Source organism: Lissotriton vulgaris, chromosome 11, assembly GCF_964263255.1.
Source record: "Lissotriton vulgaris chromosome 11, aLisVul1.2, whole genome shotgun sequence".
Lineage (NCBI taxonomy): Eukaryota > Metazoa > Chordata > Amphibia > Caudata > Salamandridae > Lissotriton > Lissotriton vulgaris.
The window spans coordinates 279,548,853-279,569,407 of NC_141699.1; the positions used below are offsets into that span (position 1 = coordinate 279,548,853).

At 46.6% G+C, this 20,555-nt stretch overlaps 1 protein-coding gene across 3 annotated transcripts in view; it reads right to left on the minus strand.

Annotated features, from left to right (window-relative positions):
• DRC10 (dynein regulatory complex subunit 10) overlaps positions 1–20,555 on the minus strand; it is a 136,823-nt gene that overhangs the window by 41,765 nt on the left and 74,503 nt on the right. The window lies entirely within an intron of this gene.

The following is a 20,555-nucleotide window of genomic DNA, read 5'->3' on the forward strand; positions in this document are numbered from 1 at the left end:
CGGCGGAGATTACCATAGTGAGAGAGGCCCTCCGTCCACTGTTGAAGGTGACAGCGACTGACACTTATGTTGTGATTGAAACGGCTGATACACATGTTGCTCCCCCTGAACGACTTTTTGAAATTGTCCTGTTAATTGAAGGTGACATGCAGCGAACTGTAAAAGGGGTATTTTGGGAAAATCTTTCGTCTACGTATGACATTTTGCTTTCGGAGGCTGACTGGCCCCCACCTTTTGTTCTCGCAGCTCCGCGAGGGGAGGAGGTGATCCTCCCCAGTTTCGCGCACACTGTATCGAGAGTGGAAGCGCTGCATTTTGCAGAAGAGTGGGCTCTGGCGCTTGCGCCGGCTGTGTACCGGAATCAGTGTGGCTGGGATAAATTGTCCCCTAGCCATGAGATTCCTTTACGGTCACAGCCGCAGCCACAACCTCAATATCCCATACGGCGTGAAGCTAAAGCTTCTGTCGCGGCTATCCTTGAACAATTGGAATATCAAGGTGTAATTGAAACGTGTGTGTCACCGATGAATAATCCCCTTTTTACTGTTAACAAGCCGGACGGCTCATATCGTCTGGTTTTGGATTACCGGCATTTGAACTCGCATTGCCGTAACTGTGCGGTACAGAATACTCACGGCTCTGCCCTAGTGAATAGTCTTGAGCGTAAACGGTTCAAAACCACGCTTGACATTTCCAATGGTTTTTATGCACATAGATTAGATGGTCTAAGTTCCCAATGGACCAGTTTTACGTGCGGCGGCGTACAAAAAATGTTTAAACGACTCCCTATGGGATATAAGAATAGTCCTGGAGTGTTTTCCGCCCGCATAGTCTCTCTTTTGGAGAGCTTCGATCCAGTTGCATGTTCGTATGTGGATGACATTTATCTCACAGACGACGAACTTTGGGTGCATCTGTGTCGAGTAAATAGCATAATTTGTAACTTTGCAGACATGGGTTACAAGTTTAACTTTGCAAAATCACACATTGCGGAGTACACAGTGTTGTTTCTGGGTTATGAACTTAACCACGAAGGAAAGGGGTTGGCTCCTCACTTCCTGGAGAAATGCGCGCAGTTGCGCTCTCCGACAACACTGAAAAAATTACAGTCTTTACTGGGTTTTTTAAATTTCGGGAGGACATACATTCCGGAATATGCCCAGCGTATCAAGCCTTTATATGCCTTGGTACAACCATCTTTTTCCAAATCATGCTGGCTGCCTGAGCATTCAGCCATTCTGCAGTCTTTGCAGGCTGATTTGCTCGCTTCTGACTACTTACAGACTCGTGATAACCAGACCAACCTGGTGATAAGAATTATCCCTGGGACGGTGGGTTTCACGTACCTGACTTTTAATGAAGGGGATACTGTACCTATTGCTTACAAGTCACACTTATACACTTCGGCTGAACTGCGTTTTTCCACTGTGGAGAAAGTTTTAACGGCTGTGCAGATGGCAATTCTTAAGGAACGTGCCCTGTCGCAGGGAAAGCGCATGCTGGTTGTTACCCCGTGTCCTGCCTTGGAGGCGGTCACGAAAGCCAGTGTACCGAATTCTAAAGCTTTGCACCCTCGGTGGATTCAGTGGGCTACATCCTTGACATCGCAGGATGTCACGTTTATTTTTGACGCCGCTTTACGGTCGCAGGAGTATTTACAGTATGAGTTTGTTCATCCTGCTCCTTTAGCGATGCGGCCGTTGGAGGATTTCCATTGTATCATTTACACTGATGGTTCGGCGCAGGTTGCGCATGGCTCTAAACATGCCTACGTTTCCGCTTGCGCCATTGTGGTCGGTGCCATGGTGAACGATGAGTTCAAGTCCAGTGTCGTGCACACGCAGACGCTTGGGGACTGCACCGCACAATTAGCTGAGCTTCGTGCTCTGATGCTTGCATTGGAGTACGCTGATCCAAGTGTGACGACTTTAATCGTAAGTGACTCTTACTACTGTGTCCAGTCTTACAATGAGAACTTGTTCTTTTGGATTCAGAATGATTTTCGTGATTCCAAAGGTAGCACAATAAAACATAAAATGATCTGGGTCCGTGTGGCAGAACTTAAAGAGAAACTGCCGCTCGTGTATGTGATTCATACTCTCGGCCACCAGCGCGTGGGGGTCCACGCTGTTGGCAACTCGCTTGCTGATGAAGCAGCGAAGTCAGCGGTATCGAAATACTTAGTTGCAGCAGTCACGAGGTCCAAAAGCAAAATAGATGATGACATCTTGGCGGCTGTTGCTGCCACGGAGAAGGGAGGTAAATATCCTGCGGGGTTCCCTTCGAAGTACACATACCACTTAAGTCCCGATAAGGTTCCTTATGTGAAAATTCCGGAAGTTGGTGAACGTCTGGTTCCCAACTCGGATCGCAGGGCTTCTCTGATTACAGCGGCTCATGAAGGTGTGGCGTCTGCGCATGCGGGCGTCTCAGCCACTGTAACTCAGCTACAACAAAGGTTCTGGTGGCGGGGACTGTACAAACAGACGCGCGATTATGTCCTTATGTGTGACATTTGTCAGCAGATTAAGCCTTCTACTGCTGCGCGTCCGCCTCAGACTCAGTTGTACATCTCTAATAAACCGCTTGGTTGCGTTTATTTGGATCACTGCGGTCCTTTTTCCTCTGATACTGTGTATAAATACATCTTAGTAGCAGTTGACTCATGCACACGCTTTGTGTGGTTATGGCCGCATCGCAGCGCTGATTCACGGACTGTCATTAAGGATTTGCGTGTCTTTGTGGGAATCTTTGCTTGTGGTGCTTTCCATTCGGACCAGGGTCCGGCTTTCGCCTCTAAGGCGTATAAGGATGCTATGGTTTCGTTGGGAGTACAGGTGAAGTTTTCAAGTCCCTACAGGCCTGAGGGCAATTCTGTGGTAGAAAGAATGAACCGCGACTTAAAGCAATCTTTGACAGCCCGAGTTATAGGCACTGGTAGAAACTGGCTGACCCACCTCTATGGCGTGCAGCGTGCGCTTAATAATCTCCCTAGAAGGTCTCTGGGTGGGCGGACCCCGTACGAAATGCTCTTTGGTATCAAGATGTACGTCCCTGACCTCGATGGTGCAGACTGCCAGGCCCAGGCCGCGGCCTTTGACGTAGATGAACATTGCAATGTTTTACAGGATCTACAAAAGACCAGAGACAGTCTTGCAAAGGAACACTTGCCCTCCACGTCGGATGATGCGTTGCAGATCCCGGTAGTTGGCTGGCTGCCCCAAGTTGGAGAACTGGTTCGAGAGAAGATCGATAACAAGAAAGAGTTTGGTCCCTCGTATCCTGCACCGGTTCGAGTACTTGGAGTGAAGGGCACAAGAACAGTCATTTTACCACCACTTCCAGGTCGTAAAGAAAACAGATTTATTTCTATTGACAATGTCAAGGCACACAGGGTGGCCGATTCTTCATAGCATGACTCCGGCTGTATCCTGTCCTTCCATGGTGAGGCACTCTGTGCTGGCTATTACATCTGGTGCAGATCAGGAGGTGTCCCTCGAGATGCCTGCCATATCCAGTCCTTTATTAAATACTATTCCTGTTACTAACATTGATGAATTGACCTATGCAGATCCTGCTGATTTATCTATGTCCGATTTACAAGCCCGTTTGGCTAACCAGTCCAGATTCTCTTTTGACTCTGATTCGGAACTTTCAAAGAAACCATCGACTATTGCAAAATATGCCACGTTGTTTAAAAAACATTTTCTAATTCCACCTTGGACATACGTTTGGCTGATACTATTTTCATTTTATCTTTTTATGTCAATTGGTTTTGTGTTTTATTTTTTCCGCCTGATCGATGGCCATTATGTGAAAGAAAGAACAGGAATTCGGTACCTTAATGGAACATTGGCCCCTCTTTCCTCCTCACATTCAGCACACAGACTAAAAAGAGACTTGAATACAGTAGAGATTACTGCTTGGCCTGTCCTTGATGGGATTGTGTGGGATGCGGTTAGGTTTCAGATACATGGCCCCACAGAAGTTATTAATGTTCCTAATGTGCTTAGAGTAAACATGGGAGATGTGATTAAGCAAAATATTCGTTCTGATGATTGGGATCTTCAGGCCGTAGAAGCATTGTTCTCTGATTTGAAATATTATGCGGCCTTTGATGCTGAGGATTTGTACTTGGATTCTGTTAATTATGGTGATTTGTTTTGCTATCAACATTATGGAAATCATTTCTTACACAAAACAAGTTCCGGGAGGGTTCCGGTGAACTACACACAGTGGGAACATTGTCCTACGCCTTTGCAAGGGAGCTCGAGTACATTTCTGGGAAAATACTTATATTTTACAGATTTTAATCAATCAAATCCTGAGTCGTTTTATTTTAAAGTGAAACAGAAATTCATGTCCAAACTCAGACTTACCGATACAAAATTGCTGTATTCAAAGTCCTTTCTTGACAGGTTAGCTATAGATGGCTATGAGTTATGGAAGGAAGCTATTGACCTTAAATCGGTTTGGGGTACCAAAGATTGGCAGGTACAAGGCGCTGAGGCTTTGCATCGTGCATGTCTCATCCCGAATCACATGTTGTTTTTAAATTCTACTATTTCCCAAACAACATGTTTTGGATTGGCTACATCTAAAAAATTGAATGCACCAACCATCCCTGATTTGGAAGAATATTCAGGTTGGAATAATTTCACTACATTGTCCATAAGTGAGATGCGAGACCTAATGCACAATTCCTCCTTTAATATTTCCAGTTTTGATCCAGAGGGGTGGCTTTTGTGGCAAAGAAGCTCGGATTCTTGCCAACGTCGTTTTTTGGGTTTGTCTGAAGGTTTTAAAAACATCAGGCCGGATCCCCGTTTTGAAACAGATCACACGGTTACTACTTATTCAGTAGGCAAATTGTGTCAGAACTGGTTACAACATTCCACTTTGGCTGCAGTAAAACTGCATCTGTCACGTTTGAATGAGAATATAGAACTGAATGATTTTATAAAAGGCCCGGCTAGGGGTAGATCTAAACGCTTTCTTTATGCTGTATACAATGAAATTTGGAAATTTTCACAAGTTGAGGCAGCTAAACGCCTGAGGGCTATTGATCAAGCAAATTTGGAAAAAGTGCTTGCAGTGGTCGATAACAGTATTAACATGCTTTCTTCCAGGATTTACACATTGGATAATATTGTTTCTTCTGTTGTTGATATTGTACATGATGAAGTGTCCACGTTATACCATGGTCAGAATCAATTACGCTCTGTAATGCAGTTTGCCTGGACACTACAGACACTTAAGGCTGGTCGAGTTCCCTGGACCTCATTGAACGTTTCATCCCTTTTCGCCCCTTTTAATCTGACTGAAAAACAGCGCATGCTTTCTATGCGTGATGCTTCATTTTCTATGTTACATATTGAGAAGCTAGAATCCTTACCTTTCTCTGTTGCTGAGACCACTACTGCCACGTGGCTTATTCATGGATTAATTACATTACCATTTCCCTTATATAAATTTACTAACTGTATGCGGTATATTGCTATAGGACGATATGAACCACTAGGCAATGCATTCCTACATGAGGCATGGTCTTTACCATACACATACAGATGTCTGAAGGATGGAAAAGAAGTGAATCTTAATGGTGAGGAATGCACACAGTCACCTGACCATTCATTAATATGCAGACACATTCAGTTACACGGTTCTTGTAATCAGGACCGCCCAAATTTAGCATGTGTTTTAAAAGGCACGCCAGTTCCAGCAGTGGTTCCCACATTTACATTATTGGCTAATGGTAGTTATTTGCTTTTAAACAACGAGTTATGTTGTGGGTTATTAATTGGTGTGGCTTATGTGGTAACTGTATCAGAGCGTGTGGTGTGTTGCAAGAATGTGCTGTACCCACCCACGCATGGGTCTTCAGATGTCTCCATCTGGCCACGGATTCCAACCTTGGAAGCGAAGTTCAATGGTTTAAGCAGAATAAGGGCCCTTTTGTCTCAAAAACAAGTGACCCTGAGTTCGGCCCGGGAAACTTATGTCCTTCACATAGCTAACACCCGCACAGAGGTGCAGGCGCTTTTAAATACTGATTTGCCGTTTCATTTCTGTGAGCTGGTGCACCAGATTTTTAATGCTTCTTCGACAACTGGGCTTGCACATTTTTTTAAATTGGTTAGCAGTGGCCTCGTGACTACATTTGAAAAAGTTTTTGGTATCATTCCCACATTTTTCCACTCTATTTTTTCGAGTTTGTTTGGTGGACTACCTGTTTTACTGGCTGTAGCCGCTGGCATTTTGTTGGTGTTTTTCTTCATAAAAAACATGGATGCCCATCCTGCGCAAGAAGCCGTTCAACGCCTCCTGACACTGTGTCGTAATCGGATGCTCAATTACTATGGAACATTGCCGCTTGCAGCATTAAGCACGGCTTATAGATTGTCATTTCGGTTCACCGACTTCACGTGTGTCCAACCTGTGTTTCACTGCCTGAGCTGCGAGTTCGATTGGGCCATTGATTTGTGCCTATGCTTAAGGACTGCTCCTGACGTCGATTTTGATCAGCTAATGCGTCCCGTGGTGGCTCACGAGCTGATTTGTTCTGGCGAAAGAGTTATGGCCTTGGCAGCGATGAATGGAATATTGGGCCAATGGGAGATCTCTGCAGCGGCAAATGCCTTTCTGACACACAGCGTTCTGGTGAACCCACTGAGTTGTCCTCTGACGTTACAGGAGGATCCGATGCTGGAGGAGCATGTATGTTCTTTCCCACTGCTGAATTGGATTGCTGAACTATTTTCGGATGATGGCAGCGATTTCATACTGGAGGCTGTTGCAACTTTCTTTGCATATACTTTCCAATCGTGAGATGCCTGGAAGGAATGCTTTGTTATGAAATATGACTTTCCCCTTGCTGGATTGGAGGAGTGAACTGTACTCGAAGGATGGAGAGTTCAATCACGTGATGTCGCTGAAGATAACGTCGATATGGCACATGACTTTGGATATCGGATAAGTGCCTTGTTCTTTTCTCATACAGACATTTGAATTAATGAGCCCTGGTCCTACATTCTATGATCTTGAGACCTAGCGGATGACTTTTTGGTTCAATTATTTTTAATTTTTGATTTGAGGCCACTGTAGGCATTCATACATATTTTTTAGCTTATTTTAGCTCAAAATTATTGAACTTTGCTTTCATTTTGTATATCTTGTTTATGATTGCCTTTTCCCTTATGTTTGACGGTGCTCGGATCAATGGGGGGGGTGTCATATGGATACTTCGCTACATATATTGCGTTAAGTTAGCATGAGTGTATTACATGTTTAAACAGCCGTTTTTCCTTTGGCTTCAGTTTTGCACACGACACCTACTTGTTGTTGTCGCTTTCACCCTAGAGGCGGTGAGGTGGTTTATTTGGAATAATATGTTATTTCTATGCTATCAGCTTTGCCTGGTACACTTGGTACAACTGTCTGCACACTGAGAGCTGAACAGTCTAAGATTAACCTAACACAAGGTTGCTGGAAGGCCTGATCCTCGCACCACATTAGACATAACACAAATAATGTTGATGCCAACATTTTGGGCTCTACGCTGGTTTAAGATAGAGTTACACGGAATGAACGACACACTTGGTGCTGCGCATGAAGAGAGCTGGTAGCTGTTGATGTGATCTACTCCTACTGACATTTAGAGGTATGGGGCCGCCCTGCTAAAGCCCGAATGAGACCTTCATATATATAAAATAATATGATAGATAGGGTGCGCGAAATATAGGTGATATAGATTTCTATAGATTTTGCATTGTAACATGCTATCACCATTTGCTTACTATGGATTAGTGATTATGCTGCTGACTCTGATTTTTATAATCTGCATTTTGGTATTATACAAGATACTGCGTTTGAGAACTTTGCATTGAATAATAAATATTTCAAACTTGCACTTGTGTTCTTTGACTCTCAGTTTGGGTTTGAAGTGATTATATAACGAAAGAGTGTTCATGTGTTCCACGATTCCTGAGGTATTCTAAAGTTCATGTTCTGGTTTGTCTAAGACATGGATCATTCCATAATGACCCATGAGACACTGTAGCTAGCTAGGTAAGGGGATTTCTGACACTGAGATGAGTTTTGGATCATCCTAACTCACTGAGGTTCTAGATCTCTATGCACAGTTATGTGAGAGAACGGAAACCCTGCTACAGGGGTGAATGTATGACATTGTTCTGCATTCTGTCCATCAATTGTTCTTTTTGCATTTGTCACCCCGAGTGGGACGGGTATGCCCAGATGTGGGTCCTGTGCTCTCCATGCCACTGGAGTCAAGCTATCCTGGCTGATGAGTGCTGAAAGCCCGAAACCGGTCCTAGGATGCTTGTTTTCAGTCCGGGGAGGATCTGGCCTGGCAGTTCGGGCTGGACTGTTCCCATGGGGCGCAGGGTCAAGGCTGATTTGCATATGGCTGGTTCCAAACTGGAATGGCATGGTGAACAAAAAAAGATGGATTTAGGCCCAGATCTATGTACTGGGGTGAATGTATGACATTGTTCTGCTTTCTGTCTATCAACTATTCTTTTTGCATTTGTCACCCTGAGTGGGACGGGTATGCCTAGAAGCGAGTCCTGTGCTCTCCATGCCACTGGAGTCAAGCTATCCTGGCTGAAGAGGGCTGAAAGTCAGAAACTGGTCGTAGGATGCTGGTTTCCAGTCCAGGGAGGACCGGGCCTGGCAGTTCGAGCTGGACTGTTCCCATTAGGCGCAGGGTCAAGATTGATTTACATATGGCTGGGTCCAAACTGGAATGGCATGGTGAGCAAAAAAACAATAGATGTAGGCCCAGATCTCTGTACTGGAGTGAATGTATGATCTTGTTCTGCATTCTGTCCATCAATTGTTCTTTTTGCACTTGTACAATGTTGAGCATTATTGGCTTTATACACACACTCATGTTGTTAGCATCCATGGCTTATGATTGTAAAACTTGGACATTTGAAGTTGAATCGGTCCATGTGAGGCATTTGTACATGTATGTACTTGATGAAAATAACAAGCAAATGTTTTGGGACTGCATATTTCCTAAAAATGAAAAATGATAGTTTGAAGGCAAAATTGTTCATTCAGATTAGGGTTTTCTTTTGGATAATTCAGTTTGTTTGTCCAAAATGGAAAGTGGTATTTGATTGTTAAAAAATTTGCTTTTTCGGAAAATGATACACTGATGAAAACAAAAGGTTGCAATTTCAAAACACATTTAAAGTTGAATATTAAACCTCAGCTGGTAAAACTTAATGCTGCGTTTGTCCTTTCTGCCACAGGGCACGTGAATATTTGGATGTTACGTCATTAGTCACATCGCGCTATTTAATATTGCTCTTTAGTGGTTGGCAGGCACCAGTACTTAATGGGACTGCCAACGCGGACACACAACGGATTCGCGCAGTGGGCATGTCTCTGGCACGCCGAAGGCAAGGCCATCTGCGCCTGTCCACGGCCGGGAAGCGCCCAGCTCCGATGGCAAAATCATGCCGCACCTCGAGCTTTAGGCTGGCTGAGAGTAGCCAGGCAGTTACAGCGACTGCGGAGGTTCGATGTGCTCTCACTAATGTTAGATCTGGAGGAGCTTCGCGGGCAACCAAGATGGCCGCGTAAGGTCAGAGCTCCGAAGACCCTCCGATCCTCCGCATTGATCCTGCTAGCTATCCTGTCCCACGACGGTGGGAATCAACAGCGGTGTTGATGCTGACGCGGCGCCCGGTCTCAGATTGAAAATCTGAGTTTCCTGGACCGAGTTACGCCGTCGTGAAGCCGACTGGCGACGACGCCATAGTAGCTTGGCATTGTTGGGGCTGTGACGGGGCCTGCCTCGGTACACTTCGAACTGAACTGCTACAATCGCTGGACCCGGTGGCCCTGCTGGTCTCCCTGGCAGCCTGCTTTTTACTGCGGGAGGTGGAATGAACAGTCTGCTCTGATCGACTGGTGGTGGCGTGGTTGGCTTGCCCCCTTCTGGATTGCATTGACCCCGTTGCTCAACATGGCGGGCAGAGGAGATCCAGACAAAGGGAAGCCCCCGAGGGTCAGCAGAAAACCCATCCATTCACAATCCACCATCCCTGAACGATTCTCCCACTCCAGGGGCCATACCAAAGATCCGCAACGAGACGTATCCCCATAAGATACGGAACCCACCCTCCGAGATGTGATGGGAGCCATTGCTGGCGTGAAGGCTGAGATGCATAGCCAACACGAAGCGCTGTCCAGCAAGGTGGATACCCTCAAGATTGAGCTTAACCTCATCAGAGCCGACCTCGGTAAAACCAACGATAGAGTCAAGTCGCTCGACATTAAGACGTCGAGTTTGACTTCTGATGTGTTGGACATGCAGACCGAGGTACGGGACCTGAAGGCGGCTAATGTGGCACTTGCTCGCCTACTGGACGATTTCGAGGGACGGGCACGACGCCAGAACGTCCGTATTACAGGTGTGCCGGAGGGAGCAGAAGAGGAGGCAGTGGACTTGTTCGTGGAGGACTTGGTGGAGAAACACTTGGCGCCGGGTGGCCTGAGTAAATTCTTTTCTGTTGAGAGGGCTCACAGACTGCCTGGTGGACAGCCGAAGTTGGGTGCGTCCCCGCGCCCCATCATAGCCAGACTATTCAATTACCGGGACCGAGACGCCATCTTGCAAGCGTCGAGAAGAGGTGGCCCGCTACGGTTTCAGAACGCTGACATCAACTTCTTCCCCGACTTCACCCAGGCCGTCCAGAAGCGCCGCCAGAGTTTTATGGGCGTGAAACGGAGGCTGAGGGAGATGGGGTTAAGGTACTCTATGCTTTACCCGGCGAAACTGCGCATTGAACACGGCGATCGGACGGTGTTCTTCGATTTACCGGATGCTGCAGGGGACTGGTTGGACACTTTGCCCCAGCGACGGACCACTTCAGAGGACCAGTCGGAGGGGGCGTCAGGAGGCCCAGGTTCCCAGGAATAAACTTTATAACATTGACTTCGCTCTGGGAGGGATGCTGTGGGCGGCATCATTCACTGACAGTTATTTTTTCTTCTTTACTTCTTCTGTATTCTCAATTTGGAGGGTGACGGGGGGTGATAGGATGTCTCCTTTCTCTACTGGGGGCTATTTGTAGGTTAGTTCTAAGGGGCGACAGGCACACTGCTAGTTGGGGTGGCTTCTAGTCTAATGCAGGGGTGCAGGGTTGGGGGTAGTTGGGTTGTGTGCTTTCCTTTTGTTCTTTCTCTCTTACTTTTCTCATGGCTAAGGTACTACTGTTTTGATTTCATCATTTCGGTGGCTGTTTTCTGGGTGGGATGGCTGGGACGGGACATCATTGATGATGGGGGTAAGACCTTAAATGTACTCAGCTGGAGCGTGAATGGGTTGGGGGATCGTATTAAACGTGGTGTTGTGATACAAATGCTTAAACGTTGTGTTCCGGACATTGTTCTTCTGCAAGAAACTCATCTTATTGGCAACACTTGTAAGGCTCTGAATAGGAGGGGGTTCAAAATGGTGGCCCATTCCGGGTTCTCTACCGGGTCCCGAGGGGTGGGGATAATGGTGCGCATGTCTCTCCCCCTGGAGGTGGAGTCCACCCTGGTGGATGATAGGGGCCGCTATGTAGCCGTGGTGAGCAGGTGGGAGGGGCGCACCCTTGTTTTGGTTTCGGTTTACGTCCCCCCGGGATTGCAGGCGGCTACCTTCCAGGATCTTGGTGGCGCCATCTTGGGTCTCCCGGAGGGGCTATTGATACTGGGTGGGGACCTCAACTCAGTTGCTTCAGGCACGTTGGATCGTTTCCCGTCCAGAGATCTTCGCAGTGCACAATCATGGCTCCCGGACTTCATGAGCACCATGGGCCTCATTGATTGCTGGCGGCTTTTACATCCCGTGCAGCGACAATATACTTTCCATTCTGGGGCTCATGGCAGTCTCTCTCGCATCGATTACATTCTGGCGCCGTCGGCTCAGGCACGGTCTGTTTCTAGTGCTCGTCTCATGGCCAGGGGTATCTCGGATCACTCTCCGGTTTGGGTGTCGTTTGACTTTGGCATTGTGGCGGCGACTAGGGTGGCGCCGGTCAACCCCTGGTATTTCCGCAACCCTAAGACTCGGGACCTCCTTGCTAAAGCTATCGACCTGTATTTCACCGAAAATACAGGCTCGGTGGCGTCGGCCGTTTCCCTTTGGGAGGCCTTCAAGACTGTTCTTAGGGGGGAGGCATTCTCCTTGATAGCCGAGGTGCGCAGACGGTGGGATGAGGACTTGGTGCGGTTGGAGTCCGAAATTGCGGACCTGAATTCTCGGTTAGCGCCGGGACCGAAACCAGAGCTGCTCCATGCTCTCTCCCTGAAGCAGTCGGAATACAGGGCCACTGCCACGGATGCGGCCAAGGCGATGGGCAGGGAACAGCAAGGGAGGATATATGATTCCGGAGACAAGGCGGGCGAGCTTCTTGCCTGGCTGGACAAGAAGGAGCTGGCTTCTGAGATCCTGGGTGATGATGGACTGGTGGTTACTGACCCTCCTGCTATTACCACGGCGTTTGCCAACTACTTTGAGACGGTTTATACATCAGTCTCCGCTCTGACTGAATCTGACTCGGCCTCCTTCTTGGAGGGGGTTGAACTACCTTGCTTGTCTGACGTTGAGCGTGATGACCTAGACCGTGGCATAACGGTTGACGAGGTGGCGCTGGCGATAAGATCGTTGCGCTCCGGGAAGGCTCCGGGGCCCAATGGTCTTCCAGTGGAGCTGTACAAAATTAAAGCCGATACTGTCGCCGCGCCCCTGCGGAACATGTTCCTAGCAGCTCGGGATGCCGGTGAACTCCCGCTTGATCAACGCCTGGCCACCATAGTGGTCATACACAAGGAGGGGAAGCCCCGAGACCTTTGTAGGTCGTACCGTCCTATTTCCCTACTGAACGCCGAGCCCAAGATTCTGGCAAAGTTGCTGGCCAATCGGCTCGTGGGCGTGATTGCGGACTTGGTCCATCCGGACCAGTCTGGATTCATCCCTCATCGGAACACCGCCCTTAATCTAAGACGGCTTCACGCTGTCATGGCGCGAGCGCACATGCTCAGTGAACCAACAGTCCTCGCCTCGCTTGAAGCGACGATGGCGTTCGACTCGCTTGAGTGGAACTACCTTTGGGCGGTGCTTTCTAAATTTGGATTTGGCCTTGACTTCATTAGTTGGGTTCGGCTCCTCTACTCCACCCCAATGGCCAATATGACGGTCAACGGCCGCTTGTCAGCCTCCTTCGCTTTACGCAGAGGTACTAGACAGGGTTGTCCGTTATCGCCGCTCCTTTTTGCCTTGGCGCTGGAGCCGCTGGCCGCCTGGATTCGCACTCACCCTGATATTACTGGTATCAAGTGGTCGCCTAGCTTTGAGGATCGCGTCTCGCTCTACGCGGACGACATTCTTTTGTATCTCATCTCCCCTTGTCGGTCCCTAATAGTGACATTTGACGTGCTGGGTACCTTTGGTAGATACTCGGGCCTGGTCATTAATTGGTCCAAGTCCTACTTATATGTGCTGCGCGGAGACACTCCGCGTCTCCCTAGAGGTTGTGCCATACAGGTCTCGCAACAGGGCTTCAAGTACCTGGGCATCTATATTTCAACGGATGCCCGGGCACGGTACGCAAACAACTTGCTCCCCCCACTGGCGCGTCTTCGGCGGGACGTGGAGGGTTGGAAGAGACTGCCGCTGTCCCTGTTGGGCCGTGCGGCGCTGTTCAAGATGATGTCCCTGCCGAGGCTCCTCTATGCGCTTCAAAACACACAGGACCCAGTGCCGTCTAGATACTTCGGGGAGATTGAGAGCCTGCAGCGTGCTTTGTTGTGGGACGGCAGACCGCGCATTGCCGTTGTCAAATTGACCATTCCGTGGTATGACAGTGGTATTGCTTTGCCGGACATACGCCGCTACTATTGGGCCTCTCAGTAAGCTGCCATTAATCATGGCTTTTATGGGCCGGCGGTCAATCCGGGATACGCTATGGACCGTTGGCTTATGAACGACGGGACGTATTACAGAGCGCTGTATTCTAGATCTCTGGACCGGAAACTGACTGGTCCCACCAGGACTGCGGTGCACTTGTGGAGGGCGGTGACTAAGGCTTTGGGGTGGAAAGATAGGCTCACCATGTCTACCCCCTTTATGATTCCGACTTGTTGGGGAAACTGCGGCATTCAAAGGGGTTTGACCGGTGGGACCTCATTGGTATCTCCAAGGTGGCGGATGTGATGTCCAAAGGGAATATCAAAACGTTTGCTGCTCTGCAGGCGGAATTCCAATTGGGGGCCACGGAGTATTTCCGTTATGCGCAGCTGAGACACGCCCTCATGTCTTCCTTGCCTGTGGGTGAAAAAGTTCCTGTGTCATCCCCGCTTGAGGACAGAGTGCTGGACGGCCACATGCCGGACAGTGCCATCTCTCTGGCCTATAAGAAACTTATCAATGTGAGGACGGATTTGTTGGTGAAAGTGCGAGACCTCTGGGTGAATGATGGGATTGAGTTGGATGATGAGGACTGGCAGTCAGCGGTCTCCTCCCCTAAGGAGGTGGCCATCTCGGCCAGGCTGCGTTTGGTCCAGCTGAAGGTGCTCCACAGGGTGTACGTCACTGGCCCCAGGCTGATTCGTATGGGGCTCTCCCAGGATGGCCTCTGCAGGAGAGGATGTGGTGCGACGGCCACTTTCATGCACATCATTTGGGAGTGCCAAGTCATCGCCTCCTATTGGGAGCGTGTGCATGCGGTTATGAGGGTCGTGACTGGTGTTACTTTGCCTGCGGAGGCTCGATGCTGCCTGTTGAATGTGTGGGGTCCGAATGATTATAATACTGCTCAGACCCGCTGGGTCACCCTGGGTAACATGGTAGCTAAGAGGGACATCGCCCAGAGATGGGGTGCCCCGACCCCCCCCACGGTTAGCCTTTGGAAAACCAACATGGACTGGTGCATGCTCCGGGAGAAAATGTTTATGTAGCCCGGGGTAAGCCCAAAATGTGGGGTCTGGTCTGGGGTGCCTGGATCTCGTATAGAGGAGACATTTGCGTGCCCCCTGAGACAATTCAACAGGAGGTCCATCTCTCTCCGTAGTTTCCCCCCCTTACCCAAGTTTCACGTGGGATGATCCTGGATTTTGCTCCCCTTTCATGTGTTTGATTCATGTACTGTTTATTTCGTGATGCTACTGCTCCCACCTCTCCCCCTGGATATGTGCCTTGCCGTTTCTCTATGCTCCTTTGCCTTGCCATCTTTATCTTCTTCTTCCTCTTTTTTCTTCCATCCCCTTTCTTTCTTTTTCTCGTCTTTCTTAGATTCTTCTTGTTCATTGAGTTCAGCTTTAACATTTATAAAATTAAACCTGATTGCTCCTTTTTCTGTTTTGTACACATTTCCGAACTGCTTTACCATGCTGCCTAGCCTCCGGGATGTACGGCTGAATAGCGGTGTACTGTGTTTAAGTAAATAAAGGTTTTCCAAAAAAAAAAACCAAAAAAAAACTAATGTTAGATCTTTGGCCAAACACAAATATGAAGTTGCAGATTTTATTATTAATCATAAACTGGACCTACTATTTCTCACTGATACTTGGGCAGATGCCTCATCTGACCCTGATTTTGTGACTGCTGCCCCAGCAGGTTTCTTGTCTTTTAGGTTGGACAGACCCCTCAAACGAGGAGGAGGGTTGGCCATTATTTATCGGGAAACATTTGGAGCCAAATTTACACTGGCTTCTAATTTACAATGTGAAGTGCTTCATTTTCATTAGAAATTAAGCCTGAAAAAACCTTCAAAGGCCTTCTCCTATAATGCCCTTATGGGCCCAGGAGTACTTCCACTAGTAACATTCACTCCTTTTTAGAATCTGAATTATGCTCAAATAATTTCACCATTATGGGTGATTTTAGTTTCTACATAGAAGATGATTCCGACAAAGACACAGCAGCCCTGTCCGATATTCCAGGGACTATAGGTCTTTCACAAAGGGTTAACAATGCAACTCACGAGACAGGGCATACTTTAGATGGAATTTTCACATCTGACCCAACCAGAATGGGTAAAGAGGTTCTACCATTATCCTGGACGTCCATTCAGCCATCTGGTTTGAATTAAAGCCCCCAGAGGGCTCCTCGGTTGAACATTCTAGGATGCACCGGACAATTTACAGAGCATGGAATAAAATTGACCATGACCGACTACTACTACACCTCAATGAATCCCAACCTACTTTTAGTTCCAATCCTGAGATAGCAGTTAAAGAATATACAGGCTGTCTGAATTCTGCTTTCTTTGAGACAGTAACCACCTCAAAGGGATCAGGTAATCGTAAGACGCCCTCCACGCCGTGGTTCTCAGAGGCACTGAGATTAGAAAAACAAAACTATAGGAGAGTAGAAAGGCGATGGAGGTGGCTGTATGATGACCTGGGAAAAGCGAATTACAAACTAGCACTGGCTAAATATAAAACCCTGAAAAAAAACCTGAAAAAGGTGCTTTTTATACAAAACAAATCGAAAAGGCCAAACACTCCTATAAAGAACTATTTCAGGTAGTAAACAAACCAACTACCTAGTAAAACTACTAAAACGAGCATCCAACATCGCATGTACTTTTTAATTTTTTTTAACTCTTTGTATTTGGTAGATGACTTATTGTTTTATCTTCAATAATCATTGAAACTTTTACAAGTTATACATTCTTTTACAGTACATCATTACAGTAGTAATTGTGTATTCTTAGTACATGAGTATATTTACAGGACTGAATTGTTTGCCGCTCCCTAGTTCATTAACTGTCCTCAAATGAAGACTCCACTGTGGGTATGGTACATATGCCACCTCTGAAAGTATTCCACTTTCCCTACAATCGTTCCTATTTTCTGGGGCACCCTATATGTATGTACACAGCCCTTTTGGCCACCAGTGCCATATCCATGTTGTTACCCCAGTCTTTCACAGTGGGAGTGTTTTGTGCCCCCCAGTGCCTAGCGATGTTTCTCTTAGCTATTGTCATACCCAGTGTCGCTCAGGTGTGTGCTGTGGCATTAACCCTTTAAGTGCGCCCGTCGGCCAACGGCCATCACGAGCACTACCTCGGTAGTGCTGAGCATGTCCGTTGGCTGACGCAGCCCCGCCCACTCAATGTAATGTCCCGCACCACGGTGGAATTGCTGCCGCGGTTAAGGCGCTAAGGTCCGTTGCTTCACATATATTTAGCAGACAGCGCCTAGGTACTGCTAGTACAGGGGCTTCACTCACTCTTGTTATTGTGGACATTACTGCCTCCCAGTATGCCACTATTTCTAGACATTATCACAACGTGTGAAAAAATTTACCTTCTGCTCCGCACTATCGCAAGCACATTCTACTATCGGTCTTTCCTATTTTGCATAGTGTTACCATGGTGTAGTAGGTCCTAAGGAGCACTTTAAGTTGCACGAGGCGCAATTTAGAGGAGACCACCACCTCCCTCTGGGATTCTATTGCCTCCTGCCAATCAGTATTGTCCAATTCTCCCACATCTTTCTCCCATTTATCCCGGAGAAGCTGTGTGGGGTCAGAAAGATTGTTAATAATTTTATGATATGTTAGGGATGTGGCTTTTTTGTCCACGTTTTCTGTCAGAAGTCTGTTCTAATGGGGAAGCTTCAGGGAGGACAGTGTCAGGTGGGATGGCAGCTTCCAATGTGCGCTTGATCTGGAGATAGCGAAATCCATCCATAGGTGCCACCTCGTATTGGTCTTGAAGTTGGGTGAACGTAATTACTTTTCCCTTGGCCCAAAGGACTCCCACCTTCGATATTCCTATGAATTCCCATTGCCTGAACCCTTTGCTGTTGCCTAGTCTGCCTAGCTTGGCGGTTTCGTAGAGGGGCGTTCCCTGCGTGATCTTATTGTCCCAGCCTCGTTTTACAAGTACTGTGTGCCAAATATGGATCGTCTGTTTTGTCGGTCCTAGAAGGGCCGTCTTCTGGTTCTTGGTATTTAATGCTCGGTGTAGCCATCCCGTTCCCAGAACAAGTCTATCCAGACGTTAGGCCAGGTCAGTATGAGAGACATGGAGCCATTAGTTTGTTATGGTCAGTTGGGATGCCCAATAATACGTTTGTATATTTGGGAGAGAAATGCCACCATCATACCAAGCTCTAACTAATTTAGCCATTGCTATTCGGTACGGTTTTCCATTCCAAAGGAGTTTGGTTACTTCTGCCTCCATTACTTGGAAGTAGAATAGGATGAACTAAGAACGGGGTTTTATGCAGAGCGTAAAGAAATCGTGGGAGCGCCATAATTTTGAAAAGCGCTGCTTTTCCTAGCATTGTTAATGGTAAGGATCGCAAGTACTTTTAGGGAGAAAACTAATGATATATATGCTCAATTTGAGGCTACAATCTCTAATGACCTGAATGAAGAAGGTACATTTGAAGTCGAATTACCTGATTGGGGAAAGCCCTGCACTCAGCTTGGGACATAAAGTGTTTTCTTGCGTTTATCTGGTTATACATGAATAGGTAAAAAAGAGAATTCTAGTAGCACAATCAGGATCTCCTTTGGATCTATGCCCCCCTTCACTTTAAAAACTATAGCCAGTATAGTAGGTACTACTCATAAGGACATCTTCAATGCGATGTTTAAGATTGGAATTTTTCCAACCTTATGGAAAGATGCTTCCATTACTAAAATAAACCAATTTGGATAAGTCTAATCCTAGTAACTATCGCCCCATTTTCCGCCTGCCTTTCCCTGCTAAACTAGTTGAAAAACTAATGAATAAACAGCTGGCCCAATTCATTCAGGATAACCATTTACTGGACCCTACTCAATTTGGGTTCTGTTCAGAACACAGCACTGAGACTGCATTAATCAAAGCCACAGAGGAGGTTAGTGTAGTGATGGATAGAGACGGTTCTGCTGCCCTAATACAACTTGATTTATCAGCAGCTTTCTTCGCAGTAGATCATAGCTTGTAGAAACTGCATCTAAAGACCTTGGGCATTAATGATTCTGCACTCTCTTTGGCTCTTTATTTCTGGCGGATAGAACTCAGTTGGTTGCATTGGATCACGTAAAATGAGCGCCTTATGTGCTGCCTGGAGGTGTTCCACAGGTTGTTTGCCTCAGCCTGAAATTATTTAACATCTATGCGTCAGAACTGGCAGCCTTGATTCAGCAATTTGAATTTAGTTTGACATCTTACGCAGACGACACGCAAATTGTAGTCGTGGCTTTGAACAATGAACCCTCTATCTCACCCCAATTTCAACAGTACATGCGGGAAATAAGTACCTGGATGAGCAAACATTGTTTAAAGCTCAATTTAGAGAAAACTGAGATAATGATCTTTGGCAGTCTTTCACCAACATGGGATGCCACTTGAACTAAGTGGCATAACAAACCAGTAAACAAGGCAAAACAATTGGGAATAAATTAACACTTATGTGAACCACATATACACCACAGTGTCTTCCTCATTTCTCATATTGATCAAAATAAAGACAATTCTTCCTTATCTGCCAGCCAATTCCAGGAGGACTGTGGTGCACTTGTGTTATCTAAATTAGATTACTGTAAAGGTTTTAACCTAAATATGCAAGGTCAACATCTATAAAAGTTACAGATGATACAAAATGCAGCTGCAAGAGGCTTACTGGATCTGTCTAAATATCAATCGGTTTCCAAAGAAATTCAGAAACTGCACTGGCTTCCAGTGGTAAGCCGTATTAAGTTTAAGGCCTTGTGTCTGGCCTATAAAGCTTTAAACAAAACAGGACCCGATTTCTTGAAAATATTTTCAATTGATATCTTCCCTGCAGACTGCTTTGGTCTGCCGAAGATAAGTATATGGCTGTTCCCAGATTTCGTAAAACCAATTGGGGTGGTCGTAGCCTGAGTTATGGAACAGCAAGACTTTGGAACACACTTCCTTTGCATATTAGATTCTTGCAGTCCTTGTCTTCCTTTAGGAAGGCCTTAAAACCTGGCTTTTTCAGATCTAAGCTGCAGGTCTCGTGGTTATGTGCTCTGAGCTTTAGCGCCAAGACACCTCAGGGTATTCGTGCGCTCAATAAATTCAAATAACATCACATAGCATAACAAAAACTCATATCTGAACCCTAAAAACTCCAAACCACCCCAAAACTACCCAGAATTAAAAGATATACATATATATCAAATTACATATTTATATAAATTTAACAAATATATATGTATATCTCTTTATTAAGAGGGAGCCAGAGATGGAGATCAATAGATATAGAGATTGACAGAGAGAGACCGTTATAGACAGACAGAGAGCAAGAAGATGAGAGAAAGAAATATAGATATTCTTACCATCTAACATCTAAATCAAGGCTGCAATAGCCCAACCTAAAGATAATCTGAACTAATGGTAAACCTGAATGTATTGAGCTGAAGTAATTATAAGGCAAATTAACAAATCCGACCAAAAGAAGGCACAACCTCAGCATCTGAACACATACACATGCAGGGAGGCCACATACTAATGGTTTTAAAAGGCTGCCACTTGAAGTACTTGCACAAGATATGCCTCTCT